The sequence below is a fragment of the Anticarsia gemmatalis genome, chromosome 26 (genome assembly GCF_050436995.1).
Source record: "Anticarsia gemmatalis isolate Benzon Research Colony breed Stoneville strain chromosome 26, ilAntGemm2 primary, whole genome shotgun sequence".
NCBI lineage: Eukaryota > Metazoa > Arthropoda > Insecta > Lepidoptera > Erebidae > Anticarsia > Anticarsia gemmatalis.
Genome location: NC_134770.1, coordinates 6,790,563 through 6,804,656, shown reverse-complemented (window position 1 = coordinate 6,804,656; position 14,094 = coordinate 6,790,563). Strand labels below are relative to the sequence as shown.

The 14,094-nt window shown below is 34.8% G+C and overlaps 1 protein-coding gene across 9 annotated transcripts in view; it reads right to left on the bottom strand.

Annotated features, from left to right (window-relative positions):
- Positions 1–14,094, bottom strand: part of LOC142984291 (uncharacterized) — a 74,851-nt gene that overhangs the window by 34,365 nt on the left and 26,392 nt on the right. The gene's annotated exons all lie outside the window — the stretch shown is intronic.

Here is a 14,094-nt window from a genome sequence, read left to right as displayed (position 1 = left end):
ACATGCCGAGATACTGACAGATAATCTCAAACGATGCAAGTATTCCACGGAAATAGATTAGATAAAGCAAAGATATTAAGATATGGACACTTTTGAGTACTTTCTTATGTCATTTTTAAGGTACTTGAAAATTTACTACAAACTTGTTGATACATATTTTTGATCTGTACTCTACTGAATTGCATTGCTGCAATTAGTTTTACAAGCATTTGTCCGAATTTTTACATTCATATTTTTGCATATTAAATTAATCAAATTGTAAGAACTCCACTGTAATTGCAAGATTTGGTAAGCGCCTCAATTCGACTCTACTACTCAGTACTCTACTTTCTTCGATCGCTTACTTATATTTGATTAGTTAAATATTGTAATTATGCAATTTGGATGTTAGTCACTCAATTTCGCTGAAACTACAGACCGGTTTTGATAAAATTTGGTAATGAACGGTTTTTGATGTTTGGTACAAGGTAGGTTATACCCTGTAATATTACCAAGATTATGAGCCTAAATCTATACTAATCTATACTAATATTATAAAGCTGAAGAGTTTGTTTGTTTGTTTGTTTGTTTGAACGCGCTAATCTCAGGAACTACTGGTCCGATTTGAATAATGATTTTGGTTTAGATAGTCCATTTATCGAGGAAGGCTATATATCATCACGCTACGACGAAAAGGAGCAGAGTACCAGTACCAGTAAAAAATGTTACAGAAACGGGGAAAATTATTACCTATTTTCTCTTAAGTGACGCAAGCGAAGTTGCGCGGTTCAGCTAGTATCTAATACACGGACGATGTCACAGGCTAAACAAGTAAATAAAAACCTCAATATGATCCGTGCAATTGGTAAAATAAGGTTTCACGTTTACAAAAAAACGTCGCCATTTTGAAACAAACTCACTAAAATTAAACAATACTATTAAACTAAGGACGAACCACTAACATTTTCATATCACCGCACTTATTCAATGACGTAAGCGATGACGTCATGTGTTACGTAACCGTACGAAGAAAATATACCAACTGTTTAATATGGAAATAGAGAAACTTCTAGGTAATGTTCAATATTTATCTACTAATGTAGTAATGGATTAAGTAAAAAGTATTTTTCTGATGAAATGAAGAAGTATTTACTTTCATAAGTAAGTTTGTTTTAATAGAAATGTATTCAGCGTGCTCACCAGTCGTTTACTATCAGTGAGTTAAGCAACCTTAGCGCGGGTATTTCATAGATGGGTGGTCGCATAGTGGTATTTGAGCTTAGCATCATCATGCGGACACGTAAAAATTCGATCCTGTGGTGTTTGTCAATCCCGCGTTAATCCCGATCCCTCGGAAACTCTGGGACAAAAAGTAGCCTATGTGTTATTCTGGGTTTTTAACTACCTACATACCAAATTTCATCGTAATCGATTCAGTAGTTTTTGCGTGAAAGAGTAACAAACATCCATACATACTCACAAACATACATTTATAATATTAGTATTTCACGTGTAAGTGTCACGCTGAAAATAATCACGGCAGACAGTTATGTCACTCTGGGCGTGACCCGGGCGTGTCTGTCACGAGGCCCCAGCCAAGGTCTAGAACTTTTGTTTTATTACCTAAATATAACAATAGTACTTAGGATCAATATTTACCTGCTTATGTAGTTTAGCAACTGATTTGTCTAGACTCGTTTATTAGTTTCGTTCTTCACACATGAAGTAAAACAAATATAATTTATGCCTGGTTTCTGAGGTGCATTTAACGGTATTTTATATATTCAATAGCGTTTAAACTCATAAAAAAAACGCTAGTGAATAGATAAACTACCGCTAAATCTACATTAGAAACCGGCGGTTAATGATTCATTTTGATGATGTGTATATTGCACAAATGTGTTTTTTTAAACAAAAACTGAAATTTGACAAAGTATTGCTGCCATTTGATTAATCCTGGATCTACTACAATCTTAAATTTAGCAAGAGCGTGATAAATAAAAGCTTAACAGACAGATTGAGTTTTGCATTTATAATATTAGTATTAAAGCATAGATTTAAATAAGTTTCACTATACCAATTCGCAAAATAACCCAAGCTTCAAAGTTCCCCTCAGCTAAAAACGTTTTGGTACCTAAAACCTAGAAAATTATCTAGAAATCTAGTTCACATTGGCGTGTTCCTAGAAATTAATTTAGGTAATATCGCTATAAAAGCGAAACAGTCGTAAATTATGGCGAAAAGGCGGTAAAAGTGACGTAAGAGCTGTATAATCTGTGCTAAAGTTTGTAATCTATGGTAAAAATGGCGGCGAGTTAGGTTAAGGGTAGGTTTAGATATTTAAGTAGGTAGTAGGTTTTTAGTCGAATTTAAAGAACTTGGGTTTAATTGGTCTAGTTTACAAGTATATGTGAGACTATACAAAAGTTTTATACGGTTTCTTCAACATATTTTCATTTCCGTCTAAGCATTTTCCTAAATAATCGAAACATTTCATTTTGAAACGATCTTATCCAAAAACAGTTTATTAAACTAAAACTTAAAAACGTACAGAATCCATAAATAGCAAGTATTTTAGGTTTTTACTAATAAGCTGAACATTGTGATAGTTAAAGAGAAAATTAACCATTCCTTTATCGTTCTTAATTTACCAAAATTCTACCCAAATATCGTGTTTCCTCCTTTTCTTATTTAACCATTATTCTCCTGTCTACTTGCACCTTAATACCTCTGCATTAACAAACTGGGTTACCAGTAATAAAATAGTTTATAGGTCTAAGAAATAAAACTTTGCTAATATCACTGCAGGGAACTTACTGCAGTAGTTTTATGTACTTAGGTTTAAAACTAGATGTTTTGTACAGCAGATAGTGCATTTGTTTTCATAGAATTTGTGTGGGTTCATTGACCTATTTTCTTATATTCTGAAACTGTCTGAAAGTCAATTGAAAACGCATTTTACGTCACCGACTTTTGATACGAAATTTCCTTTTAGAAGTATAATATAGAATTATAAAGTAGTGTAACGTTTTCAGTAAAAAAATGTTAAAACATTGCGCGTTTTAGAAAAAGATATTTACAAAAATAGTTACTTTTACTTACGTATTTTATGAACGAACACTGCACAAAGGAGCTCACGGGATAGGATATTACTAAGTTAAGGTCGACCGACCTAATTTAATAAACAAAATACATTTAACACATTACTGTCCCATTATTGGGTAAGAGTCTGCTCTTGAAACTATAAACTACGAACGCCATGGTTCCATCACTGACAAACACCATACAATACATACGTCATACATATATAATATCACGCCTGTTATATTTCAAGGTGTATAAGCACAGTTATTACATAACTGTGTAATTAATAATGATAATTATCTCAGTCTATTCTCTATGGGCACCGGCATCAGATACAGAGACATCTTAGCTGTCACGTTGTCTCTATGTGATGTAGTTGCCAGGAGTTATAAATTTAACAGTAGGGTTGATACTATTTACATAATCACAGAAACCAATAAGAAATTAGATTTAACACATTGTAGTTCCACTACTGGGCATAGGAGTCGAAAGAAAGTTCCGGAAAAAAGGAATTTTTTAGAACTTTCCTTCTATAAAGATTTGGAATAAAGAGGGTGAGCCTTTGCCCAGTTGTGGGATTCGTGTCAATATCGAACGTCGTAAAATATGTGGAGTAATGCCGCAAAACTCACAAATAAGTACATAAGAAAAATATAATGTTACTAAATTTCCCAATGCTGTAACATTGTTGAAGATTGCATCCTCTATTTCGACAAGGCAGACATTTTTTTATCCAGCCTTAATTGAAATAGCTTGATGATCAGAAACTATCTGTATTAACGTGTTTGTTTACTAAACTGCACTGAAACACAGTAATTGAATGAAAACTGTTATTGTGAGAAATTCTTCAGTAATTACCAATGAAACAACAATCACGTATGTTTTTTAAGCCATATTTGCTTTATAAATCAGATTACAAGCTTTCGTAAAGAGATATAACCTCTTTACGAAGGCCCCTTTAAAGGCTATCTATACTATAATATATAATATTATAAAGAAGAAGAGTTTGTTTGTTTGATTGTTTGTTCGTTTGTTTGTTTGTTTGTTTGTTTGTTTGAACGCGCTAATCTCAGGAACTACTGGTCCGATTTGAAAAATTCTTTCACTGTTATATAGCCCATTTATCGAGGAAGGCTATAGGCTATATATCATCACGCTACGACCATTAAGAGCGGAGTAGTAACGAAAAATGTTACAGAAACGGGGAAATTATGACCCATTCTCTCTTACGTGAGGCAAGCGAAGTTGCGCGGGTCAGCTAGTAAAAAATAATCGCTCACAGAATGGGGCAGGGGTTAGGCAAGCCAGGATACTACCACGCTGGCTGTGTGAGATTCTGCATTGGTTTCTTTACTATGTTTTTCTTCACCGTACTGCATTGTTTGACATATATCCTGGATCGGGCCAAAAGTATGTTCTGAGATTTTCTGTTGAGAGTTCCTCAGAGATAGCCCGGAGTTAGGAAGAGCGGAGAGCACGTAAAGTCGTCAGTCCTGCGCCTGCCGGTTACCCCACAAGTCTTGAGAGTAAAGGAATAGAGATTGCACCTGTGTATTGTGTACACACTTGGACACTAGTCCTGCACCGTTGGCCATTTTCAATGGAACTGACCGCCGTAATCGGTTATCGGCTAGGACATTATTATTTAGTACGTTTAATAATATACACACATCAACACTGTCTAGGGATATTTTGTATTTACTCAGTTATCTCAAAATTTATTGAAGATAACATGCAACATGTATATATTTTTATAAAGCCCATTTATCTGACTATACTTCAGAATAAAAAAAAACCGTAATTATTTTGCGTAAAAAAATTTATATTCAAATAAAGAAAAAACGAAAAATAATGGTAAAACTAACAATGAATGTTTTTCTCCAGAAAATGTGAAAAATAAGAAAAAGTTATTGTTTTTAGCAGTATTGTGAAAAATCAGTAGTCTATGAAGCCATTTATGACATTTAAAACAGGCATGCAGCGATTTTTCAAAATTTGGATGAAGTTATCAAGGTCCTACTGCGGTATATTGTCCCAGGTCCGGCTAAGATGCAAAAAAGTGGCTCTTCCGTTGCAATGTTCGCAGGTAAATTCCTCAAAGCCCTTCTATGGGGCATGCCCCACGCGTGCTCTATGGGGTTTAGGTCAAATGATTGAGCCAGCCCGCCTAAGACCGATACGTCGTGTTCCTGCAACCATCTCGTCACCGCTCTCGCTGTGTGCAGACGGACGTTATCGTGAATGAGGGTGAATTCTTGGCCCATTCGTAGTCTATGGGGGAAGATTATAAGCACGAGCACCTCATTACGGTATTTTTCAGCCGTAATGGTGTTTCTGATCCAAACGCGGTCTGTTCTTCCACCAAGAAGAATTTCCGCCGAAACCATAATTGCCCCGCCGTGCTATGAATGGACTTCCTGAGGATATTGCAGACGGCTATCACGACCAGAGACTCGCCATACACGTACTCTACGTGAATCGGAATGAAAACCGAACCGGAACTGATCGGTAAACAGCATTACAGACCACGGGTTATCATTCCAGAGCAAATGTACACGAGCCAACTCTAGTCGTCGTCCGCGATTTCCTCGACATAGTGCTGGAGTACGAAGCGGTCTGCGAGCATAAAGATTAGCTTCTTGCAGCCTTTTCCTCACAGTTTGGTCACTCACAAGCAACTGGGACTGTGACTGGAGCCTCTAAACCAAACGCATGGCCGTATCATTTGGTACTTTTCTCACGGCAACCGGCAAAAATCGGTCTTGTCGTTGAGTGGTTATGCGCTTCTTGCCTGGATGTCTTTCAACCACTTCACTAGTAGCACTGTAGCGTGACCATAACCTAGATATCACGTTTTGTTTTGTTCCAATCTCCTCAGCAAAACTCCGTCGAGTAACCCCAGCTTGGAGCGTGCCTACTGCCCTTAGCATTTCTTCTCTCGTTAAATATCGCCTCTGCATGATGCACACAATAGGTTTAACTCGAAATTAATCAATAACTTGTAATAAAACTAAAATTTGACACAAAAAAATATCTCGATGCAACAGCAGTTCAACGAAACTTTCGGACTTCGATACCATTATGCCGCGTAAATATTTTGTATTTATTTATTTTTTTATAAATTCAAATTTAGAATCGTCCAAAAAGGTTTACAAATAGTCTTTTATCAAAAGATTTTCAAACTTGCCAGTATTTTTTGAGTTTGAGAACTTTATACAAAATATCCCTAGACGGTGTTGATGTGTGTAGTTTACTAAGAGATATTTCTTCAGGCGTATATAAAATGCACGTGTCTTCAGAAACAATTGTAATAAATGCAAATGTAACCGACACGTGTCTGAAGAGCATCCATTCTCAGAATATGTTGGCAGTTGGAAATGAATTGTTTGTTATAAGTATGTTAGTGCGAATACTGGCAAATACACAGTCACTTTACTATACACTCACTTTTAGGCCAAGGTTTTTGTATGGGAGTGAAGATTTTTACTACTATTTGATATTTGTATACTCTAAAGTGGAAATGCTAATACTCTTAAATGATAGTCTATCTGAGTATCTTTAGGCTACAAAGCCATCTTCAAAAAGAGATTCCGTAGGATAACCAGACGTGGGAAGACAAACAGTATTTAGAAACCTAGTTTATAAACCGATACAATATGTTATAAATAACCACTGTAGTGAATTGAATTTAAAGCTGTTTAAAGCAGCACCTAAAGCTTCCGCACTTTACAACTTATAGCTTAAAAAGCTGAATAATTGCCGTTGAAAGAAAAATACTTCACTTTTTCGGGATTCACCCATTTTCGTAACTCAATCTACAGTCGAAATATCCGCTTTATTGCCTGGATTCCTATACCTAATAGGTACAAATACAGCAAAAGGAATACTCGTTGTTAATTAAATTAATTACTTTGGTATAATTAGTTTCAATATTTTCGATATTTTATTTGTAAAATAACATTTTATAGTAGTGACGTTTGACAGCCCTGTGACTACGTGACGTAATCATTTCTTTTGCCAAAACGCTGATATTATGAGTGAATCGTTGTTGTGATGTTATTGTTTGTTTTCCCATCACCTTCACTGAGGGTAAGGGCTTGTAAAAGGTCATACAGTCCTTCCCTTCAAGTACAATAACCGCAACGCCACGTGTGGAGGGTTCGAATCCCACCCGGGACAAAATATTTATGTGATGAGCACGATTACATTCTGTTCTGAACCTGGTTGTAAATGTATCTATCTAATATATAAAATTCTCGCGTCACAGTTTTCGTTACCGTACTCCTCCGAAACGGCTTGACTGATTCTCATGAAATTTTGTGAGCATATTGAGTAGGACTGATCTATTTTTCATGCCCCTAAGTGACACTTTTTTTAATTTTTATGGCAAAACAACGTTTGCCGGGTCAGCTAGTGTATCTATATAGTTAAATATGTATTTAGAAGCATATATTAATAAGTATGTTTGTCTCGTCACAGTATAGGCTCTGCTTAGTTTGGCATCAGATGAAAGTGTGTGAGACTGTGAGTTGTCCAATGATATTTATTATTATTATTTATTAAGTCAATGATATATTGTAAAATCTTCATATACCAATAATATAGTTAAGTAATTCATATTTTAACAACAGTCAAACCAGCTAATGTTTACAAAAATTTAGTTAGACGTAACCACTGCCTATTTTTTTAATATTTTTAAAACTAAAAGGATTATAAACAATTGGTTTAAAAATACAGACTCAAATTAAATTTACGTCCATATAAATTAACCAGCTTAACGTTAAAACGGTACATGGATACACACTTTCGCAATTAATAGAGAAATAGCAATACATGTAAGCATACATTCAATTCTTCAAAAAGTAAAACTGTATAAACTTAAGTTAAGTATTTAACACATAATTAGTGATTCAAGTCACTCAGTATTCAGTGATAAGAATTACTCACAAACACTTAACACAAATTGCTCATACTTTTAAATAGCACCTACACTTACGTCATTATGATACTGTACACAGTGACTCCGTGCGAACAATCATAATGAATTGTGATGTCACAACTTAGAATAATTAGGACCTAAGTGGTTTTGAGACGTGGGTTACATATTTTTAAATGTCTAGACGTTACGTTTAGACCTAGAGATATAACCTTTCTATAGAGCCTTCAGCCTACATAATTATGTGTAAGTATGTAAGTATGTATTTAGAAGTATATAAGTATGTTTATCAGTTATTTGGACAGCATAGTACAAGCTCTGGTTAGTTTGTGTTAGTTGTCCAATAATATTTGTTATTTATTTATAATTATACCTATTAAGTGCTCGATTCACAGCTTATAAAAAAGCTTTGCTAGCTAAGCTAGCAAAGTATGAAAACATGTATGAAAACAACAGTCTAAATTTCATTTACTAAGCTCTGAACCTTAGTAATCAATATACATACATAATATAAAACTCTTCCGTTACTGACTGACTGACTGATGGACAACGCACAGCCGAAACTACTGAGCGTTGAAACTTGAAATTTAGTATGAAGATTCCTTAAATGTAGAGAAGCACTAACCCGCGGTTTCTGAGTACATTAGCGGTAGTTTATCTATTCAATAGCGTTTTCTTTGTATGAGTTTAAACGCTATTGAATAGATAAACTACCGTTAAATGTCTCTCAGAACCCGGGGGTAAGAGAGGATTTTTGGATATTCTCTTCCGTGGGGAGTGAAATCCCACGCGGACGAAGCTGCGAGCGAAAAGCTAGTTTAAATAGACTTATGTACAAAATTGCAACTACAGTTGATACATGGGATGAATTCGTAATTGTAGGTAGGTACTAGGTACTTGAACTTTTGTAACATGTGGGTCACACGTGCACGTGCAAAAATAGCATCTGATTTGCATCTAACACTATGCCCAGGAAAGAGCAAAATTATGCATTAAATAATATCCTAGGCTAGCTGACCCGCGCAACTTCGCTTGCTTCGCATAAAACTTAAGAGAGAACAAGTCAAAAATTTTCCCCGTTTTTGTAACATTTTTTAATGGTTCTGTGCTCCTATTGGTCGTAGCGTGATGTTATATCAAATCGGTTCAATAGTTCCTGAGATTAGCGCGTTCAAACAAAAAAAATTAGCTTTATAATATTAGTATAAATAAAAGGAATACAAACTAACTTCTGCCCGCGACTTCGTCCGCGTAGACGTCGAAAATATTCCACGGGATTCCGCCCCGGGATAAATAGTATCCTATGTTTTATCCTAGGGCATATTCTATGACAGAGCAGTGATAGCCGAGTGGTTTAAGTTGGCACCTCCCACGCAGGTGTAATAAGCGTTACCAAATTTCGGGCTACTATTGGAAATATTCTAATATAAATAAGTAAAAGAGCAATAGCACATTTTCCGACACGAGAATCGAACCTGAGACTTCATGATAAGTTAAAATTGAAATATTAATGGAATTGTTAATACCTAGCTTACAATAAATAATAAGCAATAAGAAATATTCTTAAGTACTTTATGGTCAACTATCATGCAAAGGTTTAACAACTTAATTACAGATAATTACAACAATAATATAAAGCTACATCATTACGCATATAATTATAAATAGATCATTACATTATGAACTACAAGTACTTAAAATTATAGTCTTTGGAGGTCTCAGGTCATACATAGTTCAATCATAATAAAACTGATATCTTTATTATACTATATAGTTAAACAACTTAGTACCTAGAGAGTATTAGCAGGCACGATTTTTCTAATTTATAGGTCTCTGGCGGCTTCTTACCGCGAATTCGTACGAATGAAAAGATTTCTGGCACAAAAATTATGTGTTAATCCCGTTTACAAGCTATAGAATGTATCTTACGTCTTGATTAAAAGGAAATAAAGGTTATAAGCTACCAGTGTACCAAATTTCATTAAAATTCGTCCAGTAGATTTTTCGTGAAAGAGTAACAAACATACACACAACAATACAAACATTAGTAGGAGTTGTATAACTCTGTAATTTCCAAAAAAAGTACTGTCTGTATTAAAAATGCCACTTTCAGCTCCTGGTGTTCAGATACTTTTTGATATTTTTACTGAAAAAACTACCTTTCTTACTAGCTTAAACCAACCCAACAGTTTTTGAGAAATACTCCACAAACGGACTAATAAAGAAAATATTATAATAATATAATTATGAGTCATATTTATTTTTAACCACACGTAAAGGCAAGTTATTAAAATTTATGAATAATTATGTCGATTATCAGTAAAACGAGTTATCGTTTAACGTTCATTAAAATGAGGAAAGGTCATATGTATTGTGTTGTTATTTACCTACTTTATTTATATGTTTTGACTGCGCGTGTGTGGGGTAATATTTACCACACACTGGGATTTCAATGTCAGCTGCTTAATGTCAAAACTGACAGCTGTCAATTCGACATGTCAATCTAATCTCATCCACGCAGCAAAGTATTGTATACCTATTTCAAAAAAAAATGAAAACCATCGTTTTTTTGGAGTTTTCAGTGATAGGTGAATGGAATAAGCATTTTCCTTACATGCAAGTAGCCCAGTAGGGTTCGAACTCAAGGTATGATTTTTCAATTAATGTTTTTGAAAGCTGTAATGATAAAACGGTCCTCTATAAATCTTTAAAAAAAATACTCAGGGCACATCCCGCACTTTACTAGCGTCACGAAATCAGGCCTAATTCCTGTAACTTATAAATTTCAGTATTTGAGAAATACTTTTTGAAATATTACTCAACAGTAACGAAACAAATTTCAGACTATCCATAGCTTCAAGTATCCATCATGCACTTGGTTATGTTAGTCACTCATCAGTGAAACAGACAGTGTTGTGTTCTCCCTGAAAAGAGGTCAAACACCAAATGTGAAGCGTCGGCTTTCAGGCTATTTGATATTTGCAACCTAATTTTGGCTATCTGTAATCTAGATTGGTGTTTAGATTTGTATCTTAGATAAGTGTAATGTAGTATGTTCTTTTATTTTTAAGATAGCTGATTTGATCAGATTGAGGCAGCATTTTAAAAAAATTAGGCTTTTTGAGAGACTAGGATTTTGTGTTCGTCAAAATGTTATCGAGCTTTGTCCATAAAGACTAGTTTCTGTCCGCGACTTCGTCTGTAAGTATGCCTTTGTTTCTCCACCTAAAGAAATATCAGTTAACTAAAAGTAGAAACTTTTTACAGCTTTTTTACAAATTAAAAGTTATTTTATTCGACACTGAATTGAATTGAGTAATTTTATAAAATTGATTAATAACCCACCTAAAATTTCAAATAATTACGCGCTCTACATCAAAATAAAAATCTTAATAGATTCTGCCAAGCCGTTTTGGAGATCATCTCAGACAAGCGCACAAACATTTCGGCACACACGTTATCAAAAAACCTGTTTATCATAACTAATAATATATTAGCCGTCAGTAAGAAATATCACCTCTTAAGCAAAAAAAGTAGAACTATAAAAATTCCACACCATAGTGTTACTAGAACAAAAAAACTATGATTATCAACTGATTTGTATAATTTAAATAATTTGGATGCGTGCATATATTAACATAACTTGTTTTTTATTACATAAACGGAATAAGGATTTTGAGTCTAGCTTTTTTATGGTATGGTTAGCAGTCAACCTAGTGTCAAACGTGTTCAAGCCACTTAGGCATTTAAAATGGCTTAACGGCTTTTCTTTTAATTAACAACAGCCGGGATCGACATATTTTGTGCCCTCCGAAGCACTAAGACGCTATGATGACACTGAAAATGACAATGTTTTTTTATACTAGGGACTTAATATGAAGACGATGGAAATACATATAACTATACCACGGTAGCCGCAGATTTATACTCAACTGTACAATCTACTAGTAGTATGATATGTTGATCTCATTGTATCTTGTTGCTTGTTGGAGGCGCCCGTAGCCAGTTGCGCTCACCGATCGGTAATCAAAATCAAAAATCAAAATCAAATCATTTATTCATTTAGGTCAAATATTGACACTTATGATAGTCGTTACAATTACTGAATCTACCACTAGCTCGGAATCGATCTGTGGGCTAAGCAAACCATGGCGCTGTCATTCCATAGATGGGTGACCGCATAGTGGTATTTGAACAGGGCGTCTTCGTGCTTCGGAGGGCACGTAAAAAGTCGGTCCCGGTTGTTGTCAATTAAGATAACAGTCGTTAAGCCACGTCAAAGGCCTTCGGGCGGCTTGAACAACTTTGGCACTAGGTTGACCACTAACCATACGACAAGAAGAAGAAGATTGTATCTTGTTGTACTTTGTACTATAATAAACGTTTTTTATATAAAAAACGTGGCAGCTGACTTCATAATTCAGATATTTGTAGGTATCTCTTCAAATCTGCGAATTACTGGATAACAGATACAACCCATTTTTAAGCAAGCCGCGGCCATGACAGATTACGCTCAGACAAGACCGGAACTTAACCCATCATTTTCTCTTAAAAATATATCACATATTTTCTTTTAAAAATCCAAATACATTTTGAGTCATTCGGAAACCGTATTGCGTCACAATATTATCTCTAGTATATCACTATTTACGGTCTATTTATAATTCATCGATACGAACCATTTATTCTGACCTAATATTGGACAACGTTTTCATCCCATCTTTATTTTTATGGGGATATGGTCTATTTTGGTTTGAAAAGCATGAAATAGCATGAAACATTCAGGATGTTGAGTCAGCTGACTTTGAAGTGACTCAGTACAGAGCAAAACTGGAGGATTTTTGCGATAAATTGATTTACTAACTTGCTTCTGCCCGGTCAGTAAACAATCTGTGGGTAAAGCAACCGTTGGCGCGGTCATTCTATAGATGGGTGACCGCATAGTGGTATTTGAACTGAGCGTCTTCGTGCTTCGGAGGGCACGTAAAAAGTCGGTCAGTTGTTGTCAATTAAGACAACCGTCGTTAAGTCATGTCAAAGGCCTTTCGGGTGGCTTGAACAACTTTGACACTAGGTTGACCACTAACCATACGATAGATAGAGACCAGAGAAAGTATCCTATGTGTTCATCCAGGTCTGCCACCTGAATTTTCCCATGGGAATGCGTCATTTTCCCGGGGTAAAAAGTAGCCTATGTGCTTTTTCGGGTATCAAAATATCTCCATACCAAATTTCATGCAAATTGGTTCAGTAGTTTAGGCGTGATTGAGTAACAGACAGACAGAGTTACTTTCGCATTTATAATTTTAAGTAGGATATATAAGTATAAATCAGTTTACCAAATTTCTATAAAATCTGTGCAGCAGTTTTTTGATGAAAGACAAACATGCATCCATCCATGCATACTCAAAAAATTCACATTTATGATATTAAGTATGACACCAAAACCTTCGTCATAAAACCATTTGTAAATAGACTAAAACGTTAAAACGATAAACAAATATATTTACTATGAAACAATATTTATATAACAATTAATAGTTTTATGTAAGTTAATGTTTATTTGTACAAATATTGCCAAGGCTAAGATCTTTGTTTGTTTGTAAACGAAGCGTGTTCTGCATAATGTTTCGATAAGTGATGACTAAATAAAGTGACGCTCAATTTCAAGTAGCACTTAAAGCATTCCTCTATTGCTATAGTTCGACAACTTTATAGAGCCTTAGCATCCACGATTTATATAGATTATAATTTATAATTCTGTGTATATCCAAAATAAAAAAAACTGTATCAAACAAGTCAGCGGCTCAAGACCAAGGGTCACAGGAATTCTTAATTCTAAATTTTGAAATCATCCACCACCCGTGAACCTTGCATACAAAACTCTCAACTAAGTTGTCGCACTATACAATATTGATATTGCTATTGTCCGTGACTTCGTCTACATGGAAAGATATATCTTAGATAAACACTATTCTATGTAGTAATTGAGGCTATAACTTATGTGTTTTTTAATTTTCATCTTAATTCAGTAGTTTTCATGTAAAAGAGTGATCTAATTCCATCTATTTTCAGAAAGTTTCACGTTTATAGTT